Source organism: Haemaphysalis longicornis, unplaced genomic scaffold, assembly GCF_048455015.1.
Source record: "Haemaphysalis longicornis isolate Haplotype H1 unplaced genomic scaffold, Haemaphysalis longicornis Haplotype H1 scaffold_9, whole genome shotgun sequence".
Lineage (NCBI taxonomy): Eukaryota > Metazoa > Arthropoda > Arachnida > Ixodida > Ixodidae > Haemaphysalis > Haemaphysalis longicornis.
In genome coordinates this window covers 18,278,845-18,304,310 of record NW_027526460.1, presented here as the reverse complement: position 1 = coordinate 18,304,310, position 25,466 = coordinate 18,278,845, and the positions used below count along the sequence as shown (strand labels likewise).

The window sequence follows — 25,466 nt, the reverse complement described above, 5'->3', positions numbered from 1 at the left end:
CAGCGCAGCGGGAAATTAATAATATGGCAATGGAACTCCAACGGCTTTCAGAAGAAGAAAGCACAGCTTCAACAATACATACTACAAGCCGAAAATACGCCCGACGTCATCATCATACAAGAAACGCTTAGCAACGAAGCACCGACGCTACCAGGGTACAGATCGTTTGCGAAATCCCCCCCAAGCGCCCGTGACACGGGATCTAAAAAGGGGAGGGGAGTCTGCACCCTGGTGAAGAAGGGACTCATAGTAATAGAACACGATCTCGTGCCACGCAGCGCTATTGAACACGTGACAACTGAAATCGTGGCCGGCAAACGCAAAAGGCGCACGAGCATCACGGTAGTCAACCTCTACAGCAACCCAAGGCAACACAAGCAAAAGTTTAAGGCACTCATCCAGAAGACGAAGCAGATCGCGGGGGACAACATCAATTTCATTGCAGGGGACTTCAACGCACAGCACAGACTCTGGGGTTACCCCGAAACCACCGAGAAGGGACAGCACCTGTTGGACGACATGACAGAAATGGGCTACCAGCTGATTAACGACCTGGAAACCACAACAAGAAACGCACTAACATCAACGCAGCGGGACACAAACCCGGACCTGACGTTTCTGGGCGAAACCACGAGGCCACTAAGGGTGAAATGGAGAAACACCGAGGAGACACTGGGAAGCGACCACAAGATCCTCGAGATAGAGATACCCATCAGAGGCAACATCAAGGAAAGCAGACAACAGCACATTGTGGATTGGCATGACTACAGACAGAAATTAGAAGCCAACGGCCCGGAAACCATAGAAGACATTGAGACATGGGCGAACCTGCTCAACGGCACGATCCAGAGCGCCACGCAAACGGTCGACGCCGAAGCAGACGGCGTGCAAATCGACAGCCGCCTAGCGCACCTCATGGAAGCCCGAAACTCACTTAAAAATCGCTGGAAACGACAACGCCACAACAGGAAACTAAGGAAAAGAATAGCACAACTTAACATCGAAATCGAAAAACACAGTAAGGTGGTGTGCCGGCAGCAGTGGCACGCTGTATGTCAAGAAGCAGACGGCCAGTTACACAAGGGCAAGACCTGGAAACTACTACGGCACCTGCTGGATGAGCAACAAACCAAAGGAACCCAACAATACATACTCAACAGAACCCTGCACAAGGCGGTCACAGAACTGGGCGAAGACGAGGTGAAAAAGCGCCTCAACAACAAATATCTCCCGGAAACGCCGGTGGATCCGTTACCGGTATACACCGGCGCGGACAACGCACTCCTAGACGCAGATATAGAGGAGTGGGAAGTGCGTGCGGTGCTCCAATCGATCAATTGCAAGTCGGCGCCCGGGATAGACCAGATCACCAACAAGGCACTGAGAAATTTAAGTGATACGGCAATATCCGCCCTCACTAAATATTTCAACCGGTGCTGGAAAGACGGAAAATTACCACAGCAATGGAAGACCGCCAAGACGGTCCTAATACCAAAGCCAAACAAGCCACCGGGCATCGAAAACTTGAGGCCCATATCCCTCACGTCATGCGCCGGGAAACTACTCGAACACGTCCTGCTGAACCGCTGGCAGCAATACCTGGAGGAAACCAACATATACCCGGACACCATGCTCGGCTTCCGGGCCAAACTCTGCACGCAGGACGCCATGTTACTGCTAAAACACGAAATGATGGACGGAAAGACCAAAGACAACACAGCGGTACTGGGGCTGGACCTACAGGGCGCGTTTGACAACGTGCACCATTCGGCCATCCACAAGCAAGTATCACACCTCAACATGGGAAGAAGATCCTTCACATACATCAAAGACTTTTTGACCGGACGCACCGCACATGTAGTAGCAGGGGACCTACAGCTCCCGCCCAAACAATTGGGAAGCACGGGCACGCCGCAAGGGTCGGTGATTTCCCCACTGCTCTTTAACCTCGTGATGATTGGAGTTGCCAACAGGCTAAACACCATCCAGAACGTTAAATATACGATATACGCAGATGACATCACGATTTGGACAACGCAAGGCAGCGACGGACAGATCGAGGCGGCGTTGCAAGAGGCGGTGTCAGCGGTGGAAGATTACCTACAGCCCACGGGGCTAAAGTGCTCACCGGCAAAATCAGAGCTGATGCTAATCACTCCGCGAGGCAAACGCTTCAAGGAGAGACCAGTGGACATCACAATCAAGACGGGCGACGGGGGAGAAATTCCCAAGGTCAAAACACTCAAAGTCTTGGGTCTAAGGCTCAGAGACAAGGGCAGCAACGAAAAGACCCTGGTAAACGAACTACAAACAAAGATATTTCGAGCCGTTCGGCTCATCAACAAGGTGGCCACAAGACAGCAAGGCATGAAGGAGGACAGCCTGCTGAGACTAACACAGTCATTTGCAATCAGTCACGTCGCATACGTGGCGTCCTATACCACAACTGGCGGGCGGACGAGAAGAAAACAATCGACGCCGCCATCCGTAGGGCATACAAGAGCGCCCTCGGATTATATCACCACACGAGCACAGAACACATGCTCGCTTTGGGCGTACACAATACGCTCGAAGAAATCATGGAAGCACAACGAACAGCGCAATATCAACGCCTGGCTCAAACCAGAACGGGGCGAGCCATCCTGAAGCGGATCGGCATGGAAATCCCACACACCTCGCCAAAAGAAGCGGCCGCTCTACCCCGAGACGTACTGCGCAAGATCCGGATACCACCTGTACCGAGACACATGCATCCACAGAACGATCAAGAGCGAAGAACAGCAAGGGCTGTGGCTCTAACCAAAAGCCACGCCAACGATCCACATGCTTACTATGTGGATGTGGCCAAATATCACAATATACGGAACGCTTACGCGGCGGTGGTCATCAACGCAAGCACAGGAGAACTCGTCACCTCAGGCAGCATACGGTGCAGGACGCCAGCGCAGGCAGAAGAATACGCCATCGTGCTGGCGCTGCACGCACCGGATTGCCGAACGATAATAAGCGACTCGAAAACGGCGGTCTCCAACTTTTCGCAGAATAACGTGTACCCCACTACGGCAAGAGCACTAGCCCCAATCACACAGAACAGAAGACTGGCAACCAACGTCACCATCAAGTGGTTCCCGGCGCATGCTGGCGAGCTGGACGAGTCGGCTGGCCCGAATCTCAACGAGGAAGCAGACAGGGAGGCGCACGCGCTAACAAGACGCGGCCTCCCGTCATCGCTCCCCGCAATACGCGAGGCAAACCCGACAGAAGCCGCTGCCGAGAACGAGAACAGCGAAGAGTATGCCATCACAACGTACGGGGAAGTTCTGCAATGGTACAGAGCGAACCGTAACAAATACCCACCGCCTCATCGGGACCTAACACGCAAAGAAGCGACCACCCTACGACAACTACAGGCAAGAGCGATATGGACTCCGGTATGGGCGAAACACGTCTGTCCGGAGATATATCACACAGACACGTGCCAACGGTGCAAGAAGGCGCGAGCCACCCAGAGCCACATACTCTGGGAATGCTCGCCCCCTGCACCCAACACCCAAGACAACGAGTTGCCAGACGAGATCTGCAGCAAGCTCATCAGCACAGAACTCGGTAATCAACGGGCCGTCGTCCAGCACGTCCTCGAGCTCCTGGACCGGCAGAAACCCGGGACGTCGTCTCGCTTGCGAGACAACGGATAGGGTGAACGCGGGGCTAGGACGAAGACATGGAACACCACAACGAAGAAGCAGCAAGACTACCCACAGAGACAAGGTCCAGCACGTGCCACGTTCCCCTAGGAGCGTGAGACGACCGGTGCTCGCCTTCGGGCTTGCAGCACGGCCGCCGCCTCCGTGGGGCAAGCGGGCACGCAAGAGTCTCCCCTCCCACACCCCCTCCCCCCCTGAACTGCCGGATCGATTCAATAAAGTTGTTTCTCTCTCTCTCTTGCGTGTACGTGCTCAAGTAACCAGCCTCATCGCTGTAACTTGCACCCCATGTGCCAGTTTCGAGAGAGTAGGAGCTGCCTCTCCAGAGGTGGTGCGTGAAGTCGAGAAGGAGCGCGCCGATACTTCACGAGCCCGATAACCGCCCATCTATCAAGCCGTTCGACGGGCACGCGTCTAGCCATTTGGAAATATAGCGAGCGAACCTCACCGGATGCGCTCACGCGAACAGCGGATTTCCCTCTCACCCCCGCCCCAGTACTTCTTCCCCTTGTGTCTTCTCATTACACTTATCCGCCCATAATCTGCACGTAAAGAAAGACACATGCATCATGCACACGTGTGATTAAGGGCGCTTAAATTACATGCCCTGAGCGGACACAGCTGCTATCACGGAGCCCAGCCCGGTTTCCAACTCAGTGAATCACTGCCGATCGGGTAGCCCATTAAAGGGACACTGAAGTGAATTTGTCAAGCTCCCGTTTTTGCTTGCACTGCGTAGACTGGCTCAAATTAGCACACTTTTCATCGTTTATCCGGTTGACAAATCGGTAATTATTTTACAAAGCGCGAAAGAATAAAAACTATCATGCGCGGTTTGCGGCGGCCGCACCAACTAAGGCTGTGACGTTGAGAGGAGGGGCGCCGTGATTGGACGATGCCCAAGGTTAGCAATCAAACAAGTTTCGGTTTCGGTTTCGGTTCTGTAAAACATAACCAATGGCGTTGTTGGATGGGCATTCTCAATATCTCAGTAATCATCGTACCGCGCTTCTGCCATGTTGGCGGCTGTAAAATGCACAAGATAAGCCTCCCAGGACGGCTTGTAGTCGTAGCATTCACTAGCCGAGACCTACGCAGTGCATGAACGCCCTCCGCGTACCCGCAGACGCCCAAATGTCATGCGCTTTCCCCCCATATTTGGAGCTTGCCTCCCTCATGCCTGTATCGTAAAAAGCGTGTTCGCACCAGGCCAAGGGTCTGTTCATTCTGACCTGTGCCCACTGCCTGCAAGCAGTCGGTGCTTATGGCAACAGCACGCCAACGAGAACTCGCTAGCGCGCCAGTGCCAGCCTGCGCGTGTTTTGTGAACTAGTTCGTGTAAACCGTGGCCTCCGCGATCGGCTGCCGGCGGCGCGCCGTTGCTCCGGCCGTCCCATTCGGCGCGTCCCCCAGCAAAAACTTGTAATTTGGCTAACTCCGACACACGCCGCGATGCGGCGCCGTTAGCCTAAGGTTGAAGCGAGGCTCATCTGACCGACACTGCCTGCGATTTCAGGTGTTCGTCAGTCTTCGTTGTCGAGTTTTCACTGCAGACAAACCTTGAGTATGCGCTCGATGTGTTTTCACTCGTTCCTGCAAGCAGTACAAAGTTAAGGTACGTACGTTGTTTAAAAGGCACATGTTCGTTTTGCATGCAGCCGGTTTGGTTACGTGTAAGTCGAATGAGGCAGCCCAAACTCTTTTCGCATTTCGTGCAGATTGAATGCCAGTGTGCTGAATTCTTTTGTCACTTTTACGGCCTTTTCGCGAGCTTTCACGGCGATTTACCTTTTTATGCCTTGCAGGCTGTTTCGAAAGTACTTGGCCACAGTGCGCACGTGTTGTTTCACGGCGCGTGTGCTTGCGTGTGCGGTCGCGTGCGCACGCGTGTATGTTACGTGTGTGTGTACGTGGGGGTTCGTGCGCGTGTGTGGCGTGCGGGTGTGTGCATGCGTATGTGGGTGGGTTCGCGGCGCGTGTTTATGTGTGTGTGTGTAGGTTCGCACGTGCGCGCGCGTGCGTATGTGGGTGGGTTCGCGGCGCGTGTTAAGGCGTGTGCGTAGGTTCGCACGTGCGTGGGTGCGCGTGCGTATGTGGGTGGGTTCGCGGCGCGTGTTCAGGTGTGTGTGAAGGTGCGCGCGTGTGCGTGCGTGCGTATGTGGATGGGTTGGCGGCGCGTGTTAATGAGTGTGTGCGTGTAGGTTCGCACGTGCGCGCGCGCGTGCGAATGTGTGTGTGCGCGTGCGTGCGCGTGTATGTGTGAGAGAGAGAGAGAGAGAGAGAGAGAGCATCGTAGTACTGATAAGCGCTCGAGTTTTTTTATAGGCAGGTGATTGCAATAGTCGAGAGCTCTAGGCTTGTCTTCCGCATGAACGAAGCGACCGCGTGTACGAAGCGACAATTTTTTCTTGAGTCTTGGTTTACTATGACGTAGATGTTCCAGGTGTGCTTAGTGGTCTTACGTAGCTACCGCAATATCGCTGCCTCATTATTTGCTGTGAGTGAAAATTACAAGTTTTTCTGGCGTGCATTACACACCGCTATCCGCCCTGCTTCTGTATTTTTTCAGAAGAATGTATTGCAGCGTGCCTTTCTGCAAGTCGGACAGGAAAAGAAAGCTTGGAATAAGTTTTCATGAATTTCCTGCGAACGCTGACCGTCGACAAGCGTGGCTGAAGGCGATATCAAGAAAACATTTTGTCCCAAATGACAAATCATCGAGCAGTGTCGTCTGCAGCCTTCATTTTGCGGATTCAGACTACACTTTGGGGTCCACAAAGCTTCGCCGCCTCAAACGGGATGCTGTTCCGAGCGTATTTTCGGGATACCCAACCTGCATGCTCCCACAAAAGCCACCAAAAAGGCGTAAATTCGAGTGAAAGGTACATGGCTTCCCTTCAGACAAAGAAAAGGCATCAAGTTTATCAAGTTGCCATGCCAAAATGACTGGTTCAGCCTGTGACAGTGCCACCACAGACCATTCGTCAAATTCTGATTGCTCGTTGCCATCAGTCCCTGAAGGAAACACAGAGGCAAGTTTTCAAGGTGCGGGCCATGATGGCGGCCATCTGCCACAGTCTTCTGTAAACCATGTGTCAATATTCAGCCCCACGGCAGATCAGTTGGCTACAGGTGCGAAAACAAGTGCACAAGATGCAGTTGGTGAACTGCAGCGGCCCACTAACTCAGTTGAATGTTCAGCGCAAACTTGCAGATTTGCCCCCTCAAGGTAAAATCCTGCCGACGCCCATAACCAGGTGGTCACAATTAATCCGGAGCCCTCTACTACGGCGCGCCTCATCGCTTATGTAGCGTCGACGCGTTAAACCTCATAATAAATAAAAAATTGACCCAGTTCCAGCCAGGCAACTTCAACGAAAGCATTGCAGGAAGTTTGTCTTACCCAACACTGGATCGGAACAACGCTTTGTAAGACACCTATGCGCCGTGAAAGATTACACTTCACTTAACAATTTTTCTCTTGAATGAATGGAAACAAAAAAAGTGATATCGTTGGTACTCACAAAAAAAAAATCAATGCACTGCGCTCTTCCTTTGTATCACGCGCTCTTTCACGTACTAAAATAACAAATACAAGTTTTCCAGAAATAAAACCTTGTCTTTTTAAATATGCGCGACAACAAAAATAAAAATTACTGATGTGCGATGAATTCACTTACGCTTCACAGCGGCCCCAGTCCACGTCAAAAATTAAACGGCTAGTAATCAATGGCACCTGTAACTACTTCTATCTACTGCATTGATGAGCGGTTGTAATTTTCGATTATACGTCTCACACAGGCTGCGAAGGCCGAGTTTTCCTCCTGTGCGCCCGCCCGCGCCACGGAAAGCGACCTTAGGCTAAGCGCGCCGCGGTGCGGCGGAAAACGGCGAAACGGCCTCTTCGGAATTACGCTCTCTCCGGGCGATTGGAACGGCCGGAGCAACGGCGCGCCGCCGGCAGCCGATCGCGGAGGCCACGTGTAAACATGAACGTTGCGGCCCAAAAAAAGGTGAACTCAATATAGAAAACATCGGCGGAAAACAAAAAAGTAACTTACAAAAAAAAAAAAAAAAAAGCACGTACCCGCGGGGATTCGAACTCGTGACTTGCAAATCATTTGCGGTGAACTATATGACGCCTCAGCCCACTCGGCCACGAAGCCGGATCCGCAGGGCTTCCTAATAGAGGGTATATATTGCACAACCGGTTTACACTTTTATTTAGTTTTGGCATTTCAAGCAGCTTAGGTGACTATTTGTTGTACTGCGCTCGTGCAGTAAGCGTCGCCCGAGTTTCCACAGTAGCTCACGTCTAGCAATTGCATTTCGTAGACGGAAAAGCGTTCGCAGATGCGTAGTCGTGCTGCTGACCGCTGTTCTTGTTCGCCCAGCGCAAAAAAGTGCTTCCCGCGCCCTAGTTTTACGCTGTACGGTAAAAATATCAGTTGATTTTATTTATTTAGTACCTATATTAACTTCGCTCACTCTTCTCCCGCCTTCAAGAGGCCTTATATTTTCCTACTGGCGTACCAGTCAGCGAAGCGTCGCATGTGCGCTTGTGCAGCGCCTGTGTGAAGCGACCTTGACTTGGAGCTAGATACAGTGTACAAACAAACCAAGTAAAGAAAGGCACATTCTTCCATTCACAAACGTGTCCTGGCTTCGTTTCAACTAAGCGAACGAATTGCGACCAAACAATTTTTTTTAACCTCCTTGATTGCGACGACCCGCCGGCGGCCGGCGGACGAAACGCTGGGCCGACTGACTCTGTCTGAAGGCCGGGGAGCCGTGCAGTAGCGCAGCCAGCCAATTGCCAGCACCTCCCCTCCTGACGTCACACGAAAACGCCACAGAAAATGGGCGAGCGTAAAGAGAGGAGGACAGCATTTTCGAATTAGTTTTTCTACTAAATAAAATCGCGTAAACGCGCCTGGAGTGGTCGAAACATGGCCTGGGGACTCCGGACTACAATTTGCGCCAGTAATCCCGCAATGTTTACATATCACTTCAGTGTCCCTTTAAACAGCTCTCTATCTCTCTGTCCCCAGCAAGCCACTGGACGCCCAAAGGTTTGTTAATGTTAAATAGCACACCTTTCGCGGCACGCTATCGAAACCAGCAACCTCGTGCGTTTTATCTTAACGCCATAGCCCCAACTCCACCAGGCCGATTAGTAGGTAGAGGATTTGCTTACGGGGTGCAATTTAACTAGATACATATTAAGTGTGGCAGCACAGATTCACAAGGCTCTTTTAAACCGTTATTGTGCATCAAGAAATTGCACCCATTAGGTTTCGTCATATAATTGTGAAGTCCGAATCGTTATGATTTTTTAAGTCCTAAAGTTACGCTCATGAAGTTCTGTTATCAACAAAACAAGGAAAAAAAAAGAACTGCAGAACGTCGTCAGTCTATAAACGTCGTCGTCAAACCGTTCGTAGCCGTCAGAAAGAAGTTGGAAAACCTTTGGGAATTCGAACTACGACGGACTGTCTTCCCCTGTCTTAGTCTTGCGTTCAACAAGCTACTGAGCCGGCAACGAGTGACACGAAGCCTGTAATCCCGTCGAGCGCTGCCGCTTGGCGCATAAAAGAACGCTTCAGCAATCTTGGGAAGAGCGGGCGATGCAAATCATAGCGCCCTGGCAACAAAGCTGCTCGGCAGCACCGGCTTCCCGAGTTGCGCCCATTGTTGCGACTGGGAAGAAAGCCGCTGCGGCGGCGTAATCACTGCTCCCACCTCTTCCTTCCGCCAGATCCCATGACGTGCAAACGACAATGTGCCAGCAGTTTTCGTTCAGACAGAGCCCTTACGTGCGTTTATATATAGTTGCATACACAATGAGTTCAGCGTTGCTATTCACTGCACTGTTTTCGGGCGCTCTTTGACTGAGCGGATCCGGCAGCGCCTTCACTGGCTGCTGAAGCTTTGCTCTCGGGACACTAAACGCGTGCTTTCTGTACCGCACGCCTCGTAGCACAATGCAAATTTTGAGCCAACTTCAACCCGGAAAGTCGACAGGAAAAGATGCCTTCTACCGGCTGTCTATTGTCCCATTCGGTTCCCTCCGGCGTAACAGTTAACCCCTGAGAGCGACGCGTGGCGGTTTCTGCTGAGCTCGGGTATACATTTAGTGGATTGGCACTGCTTTTGTAAGTGTGCAGCCTGCGACGTGTATTGAAAGAACATGCCGCATTTCCCCAGGACACGATGACAGTTTGGTTTAAGGTTCGTGCCTTGATTGGTTGCTGATTTGTTTCTCGCTTCTTTTCCTGAGAAGGCCTATGCACTATTGACGTCGCTTTTACCAAGAAATTCGAAATTCAGCGTAGGCCTCTCCAGCTGCTAGGCTTATACACCCTGCACCCTTCCCGACGCACAAGAGAGAGAGAGAGAGAGAGAGAGAGAGAGAGAGAGAGAGAGAGAGAGAGAGAGAGAGAGAGAGAGAGAGAGAGAGAGAGAGAGAGAGAGAGAGAGAGAGAGAGAGAGAGAGAGAGAGAGAGAGAGAGAAGGGGCTTGGGTAGGCGATGAATAGTGAGACTCAAGTTCAACGTCAAAACGTCAATGCGAGCAGCAGCAGTGATAGAAATGGAAATAGCAATACGACTTAAGAACAGCAATACGCTTTAAGTTTTGGCACACCGCATTAACTTGTCCTCGCTAGATAATTCCACATAGTGCATTAGACAATCGCTGCAGGTGATATCACTGCTTCGGGTACCAACACACGCTTTGAATATCTTCGCAAACGCAAAACAGTTGAACAGAGTATAGAAGTGCTGTGGTCCGAAATGAAATAAACCCTGACTGAACATGTTTCATAGGTCTTCGTAGCGACAAGAGGTTGCTAGCAATGCTGCTGGTGTGATGTAAATCGAACAGGAAAACATACCGATGCCGTTGATCACCGGACAAACCCCATTTCGGAAGATCATCGAAGGTACTTCCACAGTACCGGAAAAGAAACTTGCTCCACATTCGTGCTCCCGCCGTTTTCACATATAGCTCTCAAGCAAACCGCTTATAGGCTATCGTGCGAATAAATGCATACATCTGTATGTATATGTGTATCGAATGTGGGTTCGGCTGTCTTGGAGGCGGAAAGCGATTCTGAATAGCTCTTTTTGGCTCATCCAGCGTTCCATCAACTCCGCTGCTAACGTTGGGTCTTTCCGTTCGAGGCAGCCCCGGGGAAAGGAAGGCTGTACGCGTAATGAAGCTTGGTAAGCCTTTTATTCTTTATTTGGAGTAGGCAATATGTATCACCCGCGTTCCTTTTTCTTTGCATTCCCCTACGCTTATGAAGAAAGCAATAAAAATTGGTTTAAAATTCAAAAGCTTGGGTACACGTGCTAGATCGGGTTACAGGCCCACGTTGTTTTTACTTCGCTCGATCAGAGCGGTGGTAGAACTGCGAAAAAAGATGTGGGTTATCCCTCTTTCAGAGGAATCGGTAAAACATGAAAGTGAAAGGGGCCTTCACAAGAGCAGTTAAATGTTAAAGGAACCTCCTTCATCTGCGAAGAGTTCGCGAGCCTGACCCCGCCAGACGAAGTGATGTCGACACGCAAGAAAAAAAAAAAACGGTTTATTCAGGACAACAAAACCAAAAACGACGTGCACAGAAACAGCAGCTTGAAACACAATGGTCATGGGAACAGTGGCACAGCGGAGCCTTGCCTCAATTCACGCGCGTCCCCCGTACACGAAGACGCTGGCATCGAGACGCCAACTGTCGGCTCTCATTAGCGTCATGATGCGCTACTTCGCTTCGCCTCTTCTAGACGGCACCACCATCTGAATGAGTCATAAGGAAGGACATAAGGCGCGTTCGTAGAGCTGCTCACGTCGCTGCTCATAAAGCGCAGTCGGTAGAGCGCCACGTACATCCCGTTGTGGCGAGAGGGCTCGAGAGGACATGGGCTCGAATCCGGGCGCCGCAACGTCAATGGCACTTTTTCTGGCGACGTCACTTCCATGACGGATATGACGAGAGAGAGATGTCGGTGTACCCGGGCATAAAACACTTTCGTGTTAAAAGAAATGTTGACAGGCCTTTTCAGTCTCCTGAGCAGCATTCGAGCGCCATGCCGGAAACATTTCGCACGGATCGTTTGGGAGGAAATGTTTGTGTGAAGGAGGATACTATCTATGCATATTTACGCACGCACGTACATATACATACATATTTTTACGACACAAACTTACCATCTTGCGTCTTAAGATTACTCAAACGAATGTAACATGTAAATTATTTTAATTATGTAAATTATGTATTATGTAAATTATTCTAAATTATTTGCAGTTGTGTTTTCCACTTGTTTGCTTCCCTGTGTAATCTGCGTGTTCAATTGATGTTATGCCGAACGACAAAGTTGTCGTCTTTGAAGTTCCCCGATTTTTATTGCTGTTTTATTTTGCCACGCGAACAAAATGCGTTCCTCTGTTTGTTCTATGCGCGTTATTTTCCACAGTTGTCTAAAACTACTCCTGTTTCCCGGTTTTTGTATCATTATGTTTGTCCGCTCCTGCCTAGGGCTTCTTAAATGAAGCTGGCAGTACCCTGCAAATAAATAAATAAATAAATAAATAAATAAATAAATAAATAAATAAATAAATAAATAAATAAATAAATAAATAAATAAATAAATAAATAAATGCAAAACTAATGGGAAGTATAAATTCAAAATTTTTTCCAGACATTTCCTCCCAAAGGGGGTTGCAATGCCTTTCAGGTACGTAAATGTTACGATTTGCTTTTAGTTACGCAAATTTTCTAATATACTCTTGCCCACAAAGTTCACTGTTGCAAATTCCTACGAGGGAATGTTAGGATTGTTACCGCAGCGGTAGTGCGCTCGGATCCTCTCTGGAGGCTTGTGTTCAAATGCCGCACGAAGATAAATAAGTTTTTATTCTTTCCCAGCGGCGGCCATTTTGGTACCATTGGTGTTGAGGACAACGGCCACTTTTCGGTTTTGATGAGACGTATAGGGCTGTCGCCTCAATAAAACGGACCGTCACTTCGTTTTTCCTTTTTAATAGCATGAACACCAGTGACGTCCGCACGACAAAGCACGTTCTCAAGTAGGAAAGCGTTCCCTCCCGATCTTGTAGGAATCCAAGCGACTCCTTTGCATTATGGCTGCAGCAAATCTGCGAGACGGCCAACGACCAGCAAGACGAGCGGTACTCAAGAGACACGGCGTAGTCAGAAATCACATTACAAGTACGGCACGTGGCATTTCGATGAGCTGCTTCATACATATTCAATGGAGAGCTAATTGATCCCACTGAGCCCGAGTGATACGGAGAAATCTGGCTCGAACAAGTGCGAATGAGCTGCTACGTATTCGGAAAATCGCCAGGATGCACTAAATCTATTCCGAATGCCATATACATCACTTTTTTTGGTTAATTTTGAACTGAGATACATGGGAAAAGGCTACGATTATTGTTAAAGGGGGTTTACGGCGACGTTTCTTTTTTTCTTTTTGCTCTAAATGGAAGCTTTGCTGCAGTTCAATTTAGTATAAGGACAAACATAGCAAATTTTACAGAACAAATACCGAACATTTTGTCACACTTAGGGCTTATGTGCCTGTATGAGGTGCAAACAATAAATGTAATTACAATTAAACCGAGAAGTGATCGCATACAACTGCTATCTTCACCCATAAGACTATGAATAAAGTGCTATGAGGTCAAAAACTGGGCTAGTTGGTATACATTCATTTATGATTAGACAGCGCAAACTAAAGGGGACGAGGGAAAAGTACACAACACGAGCGCTACGAACAACTGAAGATTTATTGGAAATCTGGAAAAACGTAACAGAGTTGCGCCTGCGCACTAACTACACCAAAAAACTGAAGCTCAAGTGCCGTCAAGATAAGCAAAGCAACTTCCCTGTTCAGCAATGATACCGAGGGAGAGCTAATGCACGTGTTCTGTACGACGGTGAGTGTGTTTGGCGCGTAGTCTATGTCACGGCTGTCACGGCTGTCACGGCTCAACTACTTATATGTTTTTCGAGATTTTCAATAAATCTTCAGTTAGTAGCACTCGTGCGGTGTACTTATGTATCGTCCTGTTTAGTTTGCGCTTAATCATAATAAGACTGTGACTTTTGAACACAGTGTTATTCTATCGTTCCGGCCTGAAGCGATATCAAAATATGTTGGCTTTATGAGAACCTTAACCGAACAGCAGCATCGAGACAGTTCTAATCGTATGTCCAAGAAACCTCCAACGACCGACAAAAATTTGATGCAGTACTTTAACCAGTCCTAGACAAATATATTAGTTGATTTTTATGGTACCCCGTGTATAAACATACATCGGTGCTTACAAGAAGCCAAAGGTGTGTAAGTTAAGACGGAAAAGTTGATGAACAAAAATTGTATGCAATCAAGTAGAGCATCCATTACTTCAAATGGCACCGTTCACATTCATGTAAAGTGTCGTGACCGTTGCGAATTAGCCATACGCAGAAGACAGATGCAGCAAATGGCAGTGTCTGTCAGTACCCGAGAGTCAAACGGCTTACTCACTCGGCTGTGACTGTGGTGAGAGGAAACACGCAACCTGCTCGGCACTGATCACGTGATAGGAAACATGTTGCACCTGCGGGCGCCTAGTGTAATTGTTTGCGTTCCGTTTTATCGTTCTGCTTCTTCGATTTGCTTCTTTTTCGCCGTTTAGCAACAAAGATGAAGTGAAGGTCGTTGCGGCAGCGAAGAAGAAGCAAATCGGCTGCAATCGTGTACTTAAACCGTCTTGATGGTCGGGAATGTTGCGTACAGCTTCGCTGCCTTGAAGTCTTATGCGCTAGTGTGAGATTCCTTCATTTTTGATGTCACCTCCATCAGAGTTCCACCTGTTGCTGCAGAGACGAACCTGCAGCATCAACAGCGTAGCAGCGTATTGTCTTAACCCCTATGCCATCGCGGCAGTTATGCTCTTTCAGAATCGTGGAGGCGTTCCGTTGCTACACTCAAGAGTTCGGAAGGTCGATCTCCTGGTCGTACCAGCGCAATTGCAATGCGGCGAAGCTTTCGAAAGTGATCAAAAAAAAAGTAAAAATGGTTCACGTTTGTGAAAGACTCTCCAGATCATTAGAAGCTGTTGCACCTGCGAAATAGCTACCTGAGTTTGCGCTCTTTCACCGAAAATTGCTGAGACAATACAATAAAGCTGCGCCACTGCGCTGCCTACAGTAATCGACAGTAGCACTTGCGTACACGCGTGGCTCAACTTCCGCTTCGCAGGAGCTCGAGGCGTCTACAGCCCGTCCCGGTTGTTTAAGCGCTCCGTTCTCGATCATCGCCGGGGAAACTTTTGTCCCGCATTGAGAGAAATTGCGTACCAATGTCCCGCTGCTTCGCCACATGATAGCATGCATTCAAGAAAGAGAACGAAAATATCAGGAAAAGAAATACTTTTTTTCATGTGCATTTCGTGAGGCTGTACTGTCAACACAATAACACAAATATAAGTAACAGTCATACGGCTGTAAGGACGAGTTCAGCGATGCCTTGAGCAGATACTTTGTTTTTCGCGTGTATGTTTGAGAATATCTAGACAGCAATCGCGAAAGAAAGGCAAACGGGATAAAAATCGGGGCAAGAAAGCGCGCGGAACGCCAGACAGAAGAAAAAGAGGTCCTCGATCATCTTCGGCTCCCGCCAATCGCTCCGTGAGGCGCTGAATAAAAGGATGGGAGTTAATGGGAAGCGAAAACGCGCGCTTCCGGAAGAGCTTCCGGGGAGCGATCGTCGAGCGGCCTCCGTTTTTTTGCAAAGGCGCCTCGGCCGGAACAGGCCCGGATTACTTCCGCCGCCTCGCGTTGTCGTCCGGGTCTTTCAGTCGGACACGAAACGGCCGGATCGATGTCAGGTGGCTGTGCTCACTCACGCTCATCGGTGATTCCGGTCCTTTTGGAGGTCAGGACGAGCTGAGAAGAGCGAGACACATCTGCCGGTGGAACGTTGGAGCGTGAGCTGGTAGCGACGTGTAGCAGTGTAATGAAACCACAGATGAACAAGCGTCAAAGGAAAAATCGTCTCTATAAGAGCGTCAAGAAGCCCTACACGTGAAGGAGAAAAATATACACCCTTGAAGAAAAAAATAATAAATGGTAGAAATATTAACAAAGAAAAGTTACGTTGTCTTGAAGAAAATGAGGGCGCAACTTTTCAGGTAGTGCTCCCCCAAAAATACTTACAATGAAGCAGACTATGAAGTTAAAAAAACAATATGGGCGCGATGTTTTTTTCAGCGAATAGAAAACGCAGAGTGTCACCAGCCAGCTACAGAGCAGTTCGTTCTAGATTTATTCAATGATATCGGGAACATTTCTGAACAATTCACATTTGTCTCGGCGAGTAGCTAAAGCGACACAATAAGCGAATCTTAGCCCCTCAGATGAGATAAGACAGCTGTGTCGGCCTTCCACAGGCTACAAAACGCAGACAAAACACAAGAAAAGCAAACATTGATTGATTGTAGGGTTTAACGCGCCGACGCAACGCTGGTGATGAGGCGCGCCATAGTGGAGGGCTCCGGATTAATTTTGACCACCTGGGGATCTTTAACGCACGCCGAAATCTCGAATACACATGCTTTTTTCTTTTAGCCTCAATCAGGAAGAGGCCGCCGCTGCCGCGAATCGAACCCGCATCCTCGGGATCAGCAGCACAACGCAAACAAGGCAAATAAAATTGCTTCGTGGTAATACAAAAGAAAGTTTTAGTCCTCGAGCTCCTAGATGGAAATGGTGGAGGTCCTTTTACTTCTTGGAGGAAACTGACGAGGTCTACCTGTTGTCTATCTATCTTAAAGCGTTTCGTTAAAACACATACAAAACATATACATATATACCTGGATGTAACGAACCTCTGCATAACGAATTCCTGGTTTGAACGAAGTTTTTGAATTCCCCAGTGCTGGCTCCATTGAAACCCATGGGTTTCCGACCTCAATGTAACGAAGGCGTTGCGACGGTTAACCCTGATGTAACAAATTCTATACTCTAATCAGCCATTTTTCTTGTACTTTTTCTAAAACATCGGCTGGAGAAATGCACTAATATAGCGAACTTCGCCCGCACCGAAAACTAACGTGCATTTCCAGTGTGAATGCGGAGTCGGTTAGGCGCCAGAACTGCCCGTCGGCGTGCAGTCGCGCGTTTCCACTGCCATCCTTGGTGTCAGTTCGTCAGTGGTGAGTTCTGCTGTCAGAAAACGAAAAGTTTTGTCTTTTCACGACAAACTCGGTACAGTACCCCAGCTAGCACCCTCTCAACAATTTTGAATGCGGCAAAGAGCATCACGTTCGCAAAAGGCGTCCTTTTAGCGCAAGTTTGGTCCTTGAAATGGGTTAAGGCACCGAAAAGCGTCAAAAGACAAAAGCGATACTTAAGTGGCATTTTGTGAATACGGGCGTAAGTTGACTTTGGTCCTCAGGAGTGCCGTGTAGGGACTACGTTCGTGTGGAAGCGGCAGGCGCAGATCACGCAGTTTTTCCCTGTGAAATAAATCCTTTAAGGGTGATATTGGTTTCGTTGCTGCTTCATCCACGCGAGCCTTGACTCGAAACCTGCGCGTAACAAAAAAATGCGAATTTTTGTCAACTTTGCTATGTTCAGGTTTAACTGTACATTAACCGCCTAGCATATACTTGGGAGTTAATTAGATTCTCCAGAAATATTGCTCGTGAATTTTTGTTTTTTTTTTTTGCTGAATTAGGATTTTTTCTGTGTGCGGTTGAGCAAAGCTTGGGGCAGGGCTAGTTGGTTGGGGATCAAATTATAAGTGTTTAGGTGTGCTGTTTGTACGGAGGATACAAGACCGATGGGAGGAACCAGAACAGACGAGGTGAAGGGCAAACTGTCCACCGTTTATTATCATGAAAAGAAGGTTTTTTATTTTTATGTTTTATATCATATGTAATCCTTCCTTTCATGGTAACAAGCGGTTTATAGTTTGCGCTTCACCTCGTCTGTTTAAGTCTTCGTGGAAAATAGCGCCTCTAAACACTTCAATATTATTTTCCCTACAAACTTGGGTTTTAGCCAAAAAAAAAAAAGATAAAGTTATGTCAGGCTAGTAAAAAAAAAAACACCGAAAAGAGTCGCAGAATTCTTAGGTTCTCAAGCATTAACAAATCTCTCAAGCGCACTGACGGAAAATCTAGAGCTGCCGACACCGAGATAAACATCACATGGAGAACTAGGAGCGAGTGCTGACAACCACACGCATGCGTTTCCGCGGAAACGCTCTGGCAGTCTTTACGAAAAAACAAAAATGGCAACCAAAAATCTGAATGACGTGCGGGCTGTTACGAAGTTCTCGGTGCGCGAACTTCCCCGGCGAAACTTGACACTCTACGACGCTGCGCCGCAAAATAACCGCGGATGTAGCGGTTCCGAAAGGAGCTCGACAATGTGTTATGTGAGTAGGCCGTAACAGGGGAACCGTTTTAGAGGACATCGAGTGGCGACGGGGGAGACGGTGCCGCACAAGCACGCCCAGCGCAGTAACTACTTCAGGTCGCAGCGAGGCTCCTCAGCTCAGCTCGAGCCGGAGCGAAGAGGAGAGATTCTCCGGCCCAGTTTCCGAGAGTTGTTTGTTATGCAAATAGCCTCGAACGCAGGCCCCGTCGCCTTTCGCTTCCGCTGCTTCTCTTCGCGGCGAGTCCCCGCAAAGTGCGACAAGACGTCCCGCTGTGCTTCTGGAGAAACGCTGGGAAAGCGATAAGGAATCTCCGGGACGACGCGTGCGAAGCGCCGAAACAAGTGCTTCGGCTTTATCTGGCGTCGTATACTGAACGGCCGCGCGGAACGTGTGAAGAAGGACACACTTTCGCATCGTAATGCATCTGACCTTCTTTCCTTTGATTTTTTTTTTTTCTAAATGAACAGCAGCGTCGCTGTTTCGAATATCGGGAAAGTAATCGTGTGCTCTAGATAGAGCTTTTAATTTTCGATCTGACTTTCATGTAGCAAAGAAACTTACTTGGGAAAGACATTCAAATTAGTGTTGCTTCGTGATCGATATAAAAGCACGGGGAAGAATTTTGTGTCTACGTGTGCGCATACATAAAACCGCACGAGTAACATTAATGTATTTGGCCGCTCTCCTTGTTTAATCGACCTCAGGCTCTCGGTAGGGAAGTACATTTCATGGAGCCTTTTGTCAAATACTTTCGCTCACGGTTTCACGTTTCCGAAGTCGTTCGTTGAACACGAGGAAGCATTTCCGGGACCACGCCGTGAGAAAGTAGTTCAGTTCATGCAAAGCAGCGAATATTGTCCCGCAGTTACTACAGGGTGCAAGCTAGTGTAATCGATAGGGTCATCGGAAACGAAGAGGGTAGCGTCACTGTTACTGGTGAAGCATAAGATGCACTTTCCTGCGTCATGTGAGAATAAGGTCTTCCTCGTTTTCCTCTGTGCGTGCGGTAATATACGCGGGGTAGTGGTTGCAACTCCGAAATCAACTCAAACGTCTCTGCAGTCGGATGGATACTTATCAGTGACTTCGAAGTGTCCTGGTAGGTTTTTCGTTTCCCGGTCAGCTTAACATGAGTTGGAGACCTAATACTGACTTGATTTTTTAAATTTAAACCACAGCGGTTAGCGGCGCATTAGACGAGGTCGTGTCGGCCGACCATTCTGACCTTTCAAGCGCGTTCTTTTGCCCTTGAGGAGGCTGCAGGGTATTTTGTGGCTTCAAAGGATAAGCGCGCCCGTTTTTTGGGATGAGCCGGCCGTCTTAGTGCTTGTCCATTGATTGATATGATTGATTGCAGGGTTTGACGCGCCGAGGCAACGCAGGCGATGAGGCGCGCCGAAGTGGAGGGCTCCGGATTAATTTTGACCACCTAGGGATTTTTAACGTGCGCCGAAATCTCGAACACACGAGCGTTTTTGCTTTTCGCCTCCATCAGAAAAGCGTCCGACGCGGTCGGGAATCGAACCCGCGACCTCGTGCTCAGCAGCGGAACGCCTTAGCCACTGAGCCACCGCGGCGGGATAGGGCTTGTCCACTATCGGTTTCAGTGTAACGGGATGTGCGGTTTCTCACCGATCTCTTTACGAAACCTACGAACTATATCTTCACGGAACCACAGACTTTAAAATGGTTAAAATGCTATCCACCATTTCAAGTGTTTGAACCTTGAACAGCGATATTTTTTCGATTATTCCCTCCCTTCCTCCCTGTTCCACTCCTTCCCCCCCCCCCCCCCAAAGCATTCATGCCCCCTCTGACAATAAAGGTATTCCTCCTCCTCCTTCTTTTCTTGCTTTCTGAACCGTTTAAATGAGTCTACGCCCGCAAGGTTTTTTTTATCATAGTCTACGAGAGCCGTTCACGGACGAGGAGTTACGGACGAGGAGCTACGCCGACACGTAGAGACGGGGAGACAGACGGTGGTTTGGATTCAGAGGCTGAGGAGGGGGAGGGCGCTTTCTGGTGGCGACACAGCGCTTTCTGGTGGCGACACATAAAACAAGAGTGAGGTGGAGGCAGTGAGAGAGATGATGCCATAGTCTCGCGTGCCGCGCTCCTCCTCAACCTCCGAACATCTGAAAGACGCTCCTCTCTGGTTTCTTTCTGCCGACGGCGCTGCTTTCGGGACTCCACCCCGGCGAATTCCAGGTAATGGCTGGCGGAGTCTCTGGTTTTACTCTTTGTAGAGCCACCTATTTGAATTCAAGTGACGCCGCATGGGTCATCGTGGGTGTCGTTTACCGCTTCGCACTCGAACCACCTTCACAGGGTGGATTGGAGCCAATATTTTCATAATTCTTCGGCTGAAGATGTACACTCTCCCCGGCCAGGATACGAGGACGACTTTGGTAAGGTGCAGGTATGTGGAAGCATTTCACGCATACAATTTAGAGTGAATACTCTTTGAATATTTGCGCTCTTCTATACCTGCGGAGCGGAGTAAGAGAAATGGTTATGGGGCTCAGAGCTGGAGCGTATAAAATTCCGCATACAAACACATTTTTACAACTCTGCTTCGCGCAACAATAACTAATGAGATGTACGTGCATAAAACAACCATACAGATATGTTCCAGTATAAAACCTTGATTCCTGAGGCCATGGCTGAGGTAGCTCGTTTTATGCTTTACCTTGCAATGCTGTCCGTCGCTCGATACCGTAATAACTAAGCAGATGACCCAAACTATGACTGCGTTATTTATGGTCTTCGGTGGCGACTGTAATTAAAAAAAAAATTAAGCTGGATTTTTGTGCTAATCGCCTTATGCTCGTCAGGACATGGCTAGATGGATAGATTGGAACATTTTTATTACTGGAGACAAATCAATGCAGTCATTCATATAGGTATATTTGGAGGCTGCGGCGGCGCAACTTTATTGACACAAATGGCCGGTGGAGTTATCGTACCTTTTGAAAGGCAGTATCGAATATAGAGCGTGTGTCCACCTACACGTTTCCTTTCATGTTCGCTGTGCACAACAATGCAGTGGGGAAAGTGTACATTTTGTTGCTGCACTGCAACCAGAATTATTTTGGCTTGTAATCCCTGCAACAACACGTTATCGTAATGACATCACTGCAGTTTAACGAGCTAGTTCGAAGAGAACACCAAGCTTTCCAGAATGCTTTGGAAACCTTCGATCCACCAGTAGTCAATGGTAAGTAAAATGAATACACTTATCTGTTGGTCCGAATAAAAACAGATGTAACTTGCGCGTACGTGTATTCCTCCTATTTCCATTCTCATTGGCATAATTGATTTAGGCTCGACAAGGAAAAACGTACGCCTGGCCAAACCGTTAACGCCGTGAGCAATGCGAAATGGTTATGCGTCAGGCGAATAAAAGACGAGTTTCAAGCAGCATGCTTCCTTCCTTGGATAAATGGCACCTGTGCTGCGTCCATATTTAGTGGTGGGGCGCGTGGTTTATGGCTGCGGACCGACTTGTCCCGATATAGCTTCCGCCGTGTCCGAGCCAGTGTAGCCTCACCCTGCATGAACGAAGAGCCTCGCGTGCGCCACGCGCGATGGTATCTGCCCAATTCATCGCAATAACGCGGCCGACCTACATCGGCTGCGGTGGCATGGGCCCTCCATTGAGCGAAAAAAATGGCCATCCCTTCGGCCGGGCCTGTCCGCAGCCATTACGGGTCGAGTTGAGTGTCTTGCGGGTTGCGCAACCCGCAGTTTGCAAGGCGATGATACTTCTGCCGGCGGTAATGCACCGGTGGTGGACCCTGATTTGTTTGGGGAGTGATTGAGTGAGTAAGGGAGGGAGGGAGGGAGGGAGGGAGGGAGGGAGGGAGTAAGTGAGCGAGCGAGCGAGCGGTCGAGTAAGGGAGCCAGCGTGCGGTTGAGTACGTGAGCGAGCGAGCGGTTGAAGAGTGAGTGAGTGATCGAGTAAGTAAGCGAGCGAGTGGCTGAAGAGTGAGTGAGTGAGTGAGTGAGTGATCGAGTAAGTAAGCGAGCGAGTGGCTGAAGAGTGAGTGAGTGAGTGAGTGATCGAGTAAGTGAGCGAGCGAGTGGTCGAGTGAATGAATAATTAAGTAAGTGAGCGAGTGAGTGGTCGAGTAAGGTAGCCAGCGAGTGGTTGAGTACGTGAGCAAGCGAGTGGTTGAATAGTAAGAGGGTGAGTGAGTGAGTGAGTAAGTGAGCTAGAAAGGGAGTGATCGAGTAAGTGAGCGAGCGAGCGGTCGAGTGAGTGAATAATCGAACAAGTCAGCAATCGAGCGGTCGAGTAGGGGAGCGAGCGAACGGTTGAGTACATGAGTGAGCGAGCGGTCGAGTGAGTGAGCGAGCGGTCGAGTGAGTGAGTGAGTGAGTGAGTGAGTGAGTGAGTGAGTGAGTGAGTGAGTGAGTGAGTGAGTGAGTGAGTGAGTGAGTGAGTGAGTGAAATGATGAACGATCCAACGAGCGAATGAATGAACAAGCGAACGAGCAATCGAGCAAGCAGCACAGCAGTTGAAGCAACCTCCTTACATCTCTTTCGTAAACCATTACAACTCGGGAACCAATATCGAGACTACGCATTAAATTCAGAAAACCAACCATGCCCGCAAAAACAGTGCCTGCTGAAATTCCCACTCGCGCTTGCATGGGGTGTCCACCCTCGCTTACTACGAAAACTGCCCATGTGGGCCCAGCCTCCGTAGTTTACGCGACCCGCCGAGATCCAGCCCTCGCGTATTGTGCTCACGCACCATCCGGCGTCCCAGTGCGCAAAAGCACACACGCGAGTCCCTTCGTTTTCTCGGCACATTCCTGACCCGCTGCTTATAGTCTGGCGGCACGTGAAGTGGTCGGACGTCCTCAGTACATGCGCTATAAAAAGCGCCGGGATGAGAAAGGGGCAGTTATATCGAGTGGCAGCAACGTAACCACTCGTCCACCCACGTTGTGGCGCGTGCACGGCCGACCGTGTATTTATTGCCTTCCGACCTAGTCTGCGGTACTGCCGCCAACGCGGGAACGTCTTTCGCGGGCTCTTGGGGCTGGCTAACGTGTGCTTGCTGCCACGGCGTGAACCGAAAAGGGAGGGATATGAAGAAAAAGGACCCCTTTCATCTGTCTTATTGAAGAAGAGTGGTTCAACCAGGCAAGGATGTCTGGGGGAAAATTTCCGCGAACGGTGATTAGGATGCAGCACATGGGAACTGTGTGCGGTCAGGCACACATACTAAATTTCTATCAGCGTGAATAGAAGCGTACTTGGCTGGGCGAGCATATGGAACAGCGATTCACCTGTGAAACGAAACCATAGGATAAAGTCTTTGGTGTGTGGAGTAATAACGAACTGAAGCTCTGGTGCATACCGTGAGCTCCAGCAACACCCTTCAGAGAGCTGCTGCGCCTACCAGAGCTCAATAAGTTGCAAGTTTGCTTGCGTGATTGGTTTTGAGTGAAGTTCGTATTCGATTTTGAGCCTAATTTTGGGGGACGACACTTATGCAAAACAAAAGTAATTAAGAACAGTGAAAAGCTGCTACACGCTCGTTAACTGACTCGCTGACTGGGAACTCGAACAAGTCAGGATTGTATTTTGTCTTTAGAAAATAGTGTAGGCTTTAACATACATTTACAGCTGAGGAAAAAATTACAATTAGGCGGGAGCAAGGATCAGAATTTTATGTTTTTGCCCTTTAAATGTATGCAGTGACATTGTATTCTTTCGCTCTTTTCAGAGGTTGAGAATGCACGCAGCAGATGCCACATATCCTTTAATGGCGCTGCAATTAAGTGGGGAGCCGTGGAATGGAAACGTTTACATCTACAAGTTGAATTTGCTACGGAGTCATAGACAGCTCCGCAGTACGCATTTACATGGGATGGGCGTAGGCTGGACAATTTAACGTGATTCATCTGCAGGCTTCAATTGATCAGTAATTCTGTTAGTTTTATTGATCTGTGTAATAAGTAAAAGGATGAACAAAAACTGGAGATTTTCGATTTTGTCGTTTTTTGAGCACGAACTTTCCGGTCAAGTAACCAACAAGGCAAAGTAATTAGACATAGATAAAGAAGTATTCCTCTTGTTTACACAAGGAAGTTTTTTCACATTTAATAGTACGAGGTCTCGGACAATACGTGCTAGTCACCTCCTGAGGTCTCCAGGTAGCGGCGGCAAAGTGGGGAACAGCCACCACCCCAAAAGGAAGATCTTTTTGAATAAATGTTATCTCTCTCTCTCTCTCTCTCTCTCTCTCTCTCTCTCTCTCTCTCTCTCTCTCTCTCTCTCTCTCTCTCTCTCTCTCTCTCTCTCTCTCTCTCTCTCTCTCTCTCTCTCTCTCTCTCTGTATTTTTCTTCTGACAACAGCAGTTATATGGGCTTCTTTAAAGTAATTCCAGTTGCGCTTGAACGCTTGGGCGCTTATGTGGCTTGGACGCATATCACTCTTTTTTTTAACTTGCACTATAACATAGCGATAACTATGACATCTAAGAAGCCCATCAATGAGCTAACAGTAAGACGGAAAGTCGAAGAATTCAGGATCGCGCTGCGGAACCGATATTCAGCTCTAACCGAGGACGCAGAGTTTACGACACAGGAAGCGAGCGACAATCTTACACGCATTATCACAGAGTGCGCAATAGAAGTCGGAGGTGCGATCGCCAGTCAGGATACTGGTAAACCTTCCCAGGATATAAAATATTTCATTAGGGAACAGCACAGCATGACAATATCTACCCCAGCTAACGGAATAGAACTAGCGGAGCTTTCGAAGTTAATCAATAAGCGTAAGACAGCTGACATACGGAAATATAAATGGAGAAGATTGAGCATGCTCTAAAGAACGGAGGCAGCCTGAAAGCAATGAAGAGGCGTCTAAGGAAGGGGGAAAATCAGGCGTATGCACTTAAAGACAGGCAATGCAATGTCATCAAAAATAGGGATAAAATAGTCACAGTGGCCGAGGAGTTCTTTAGAGACTTGTACAGTAGCCGCGACATCCAGTACAGTACCGAACGAGGAAGTAGCTCAGAGCAGAGAGGCATCTTACCAGTAACCACGTGTAAAGAAGGCTTTGAAAGAAATGCAAGGGGGCAAGGCACCTGGTGAGGATCAGATAACAGCAGACCTCTTGAAGGATGCCTGGCAAATTGTATGAGAAAAACTGGTGAACCTGTATACGCAATGCCTAATGATTGCGAGTGTACCGGAATCTTGGAAGAACGCGATCATCACCCTAATCAATAGGAAAGGTCACATGAAGAACTTGAAAAATTACAGGCCGATCAGCTTACT

General features: G+C 48.7%; 1 protein-coding gene across 5 annotated transcripts in view; it reads right to left on the bottom strand.

The window, feature by feature from the left end:
* Positions 1-25,466, bottom strand: part of Srrm1 (Serine-arginine repetitive matrix 1) — a 310,368-nt gene that overhangs the window by 155,202 nt on the left and 129,700 nt on the right. The window lies entirely within an intron of this gene.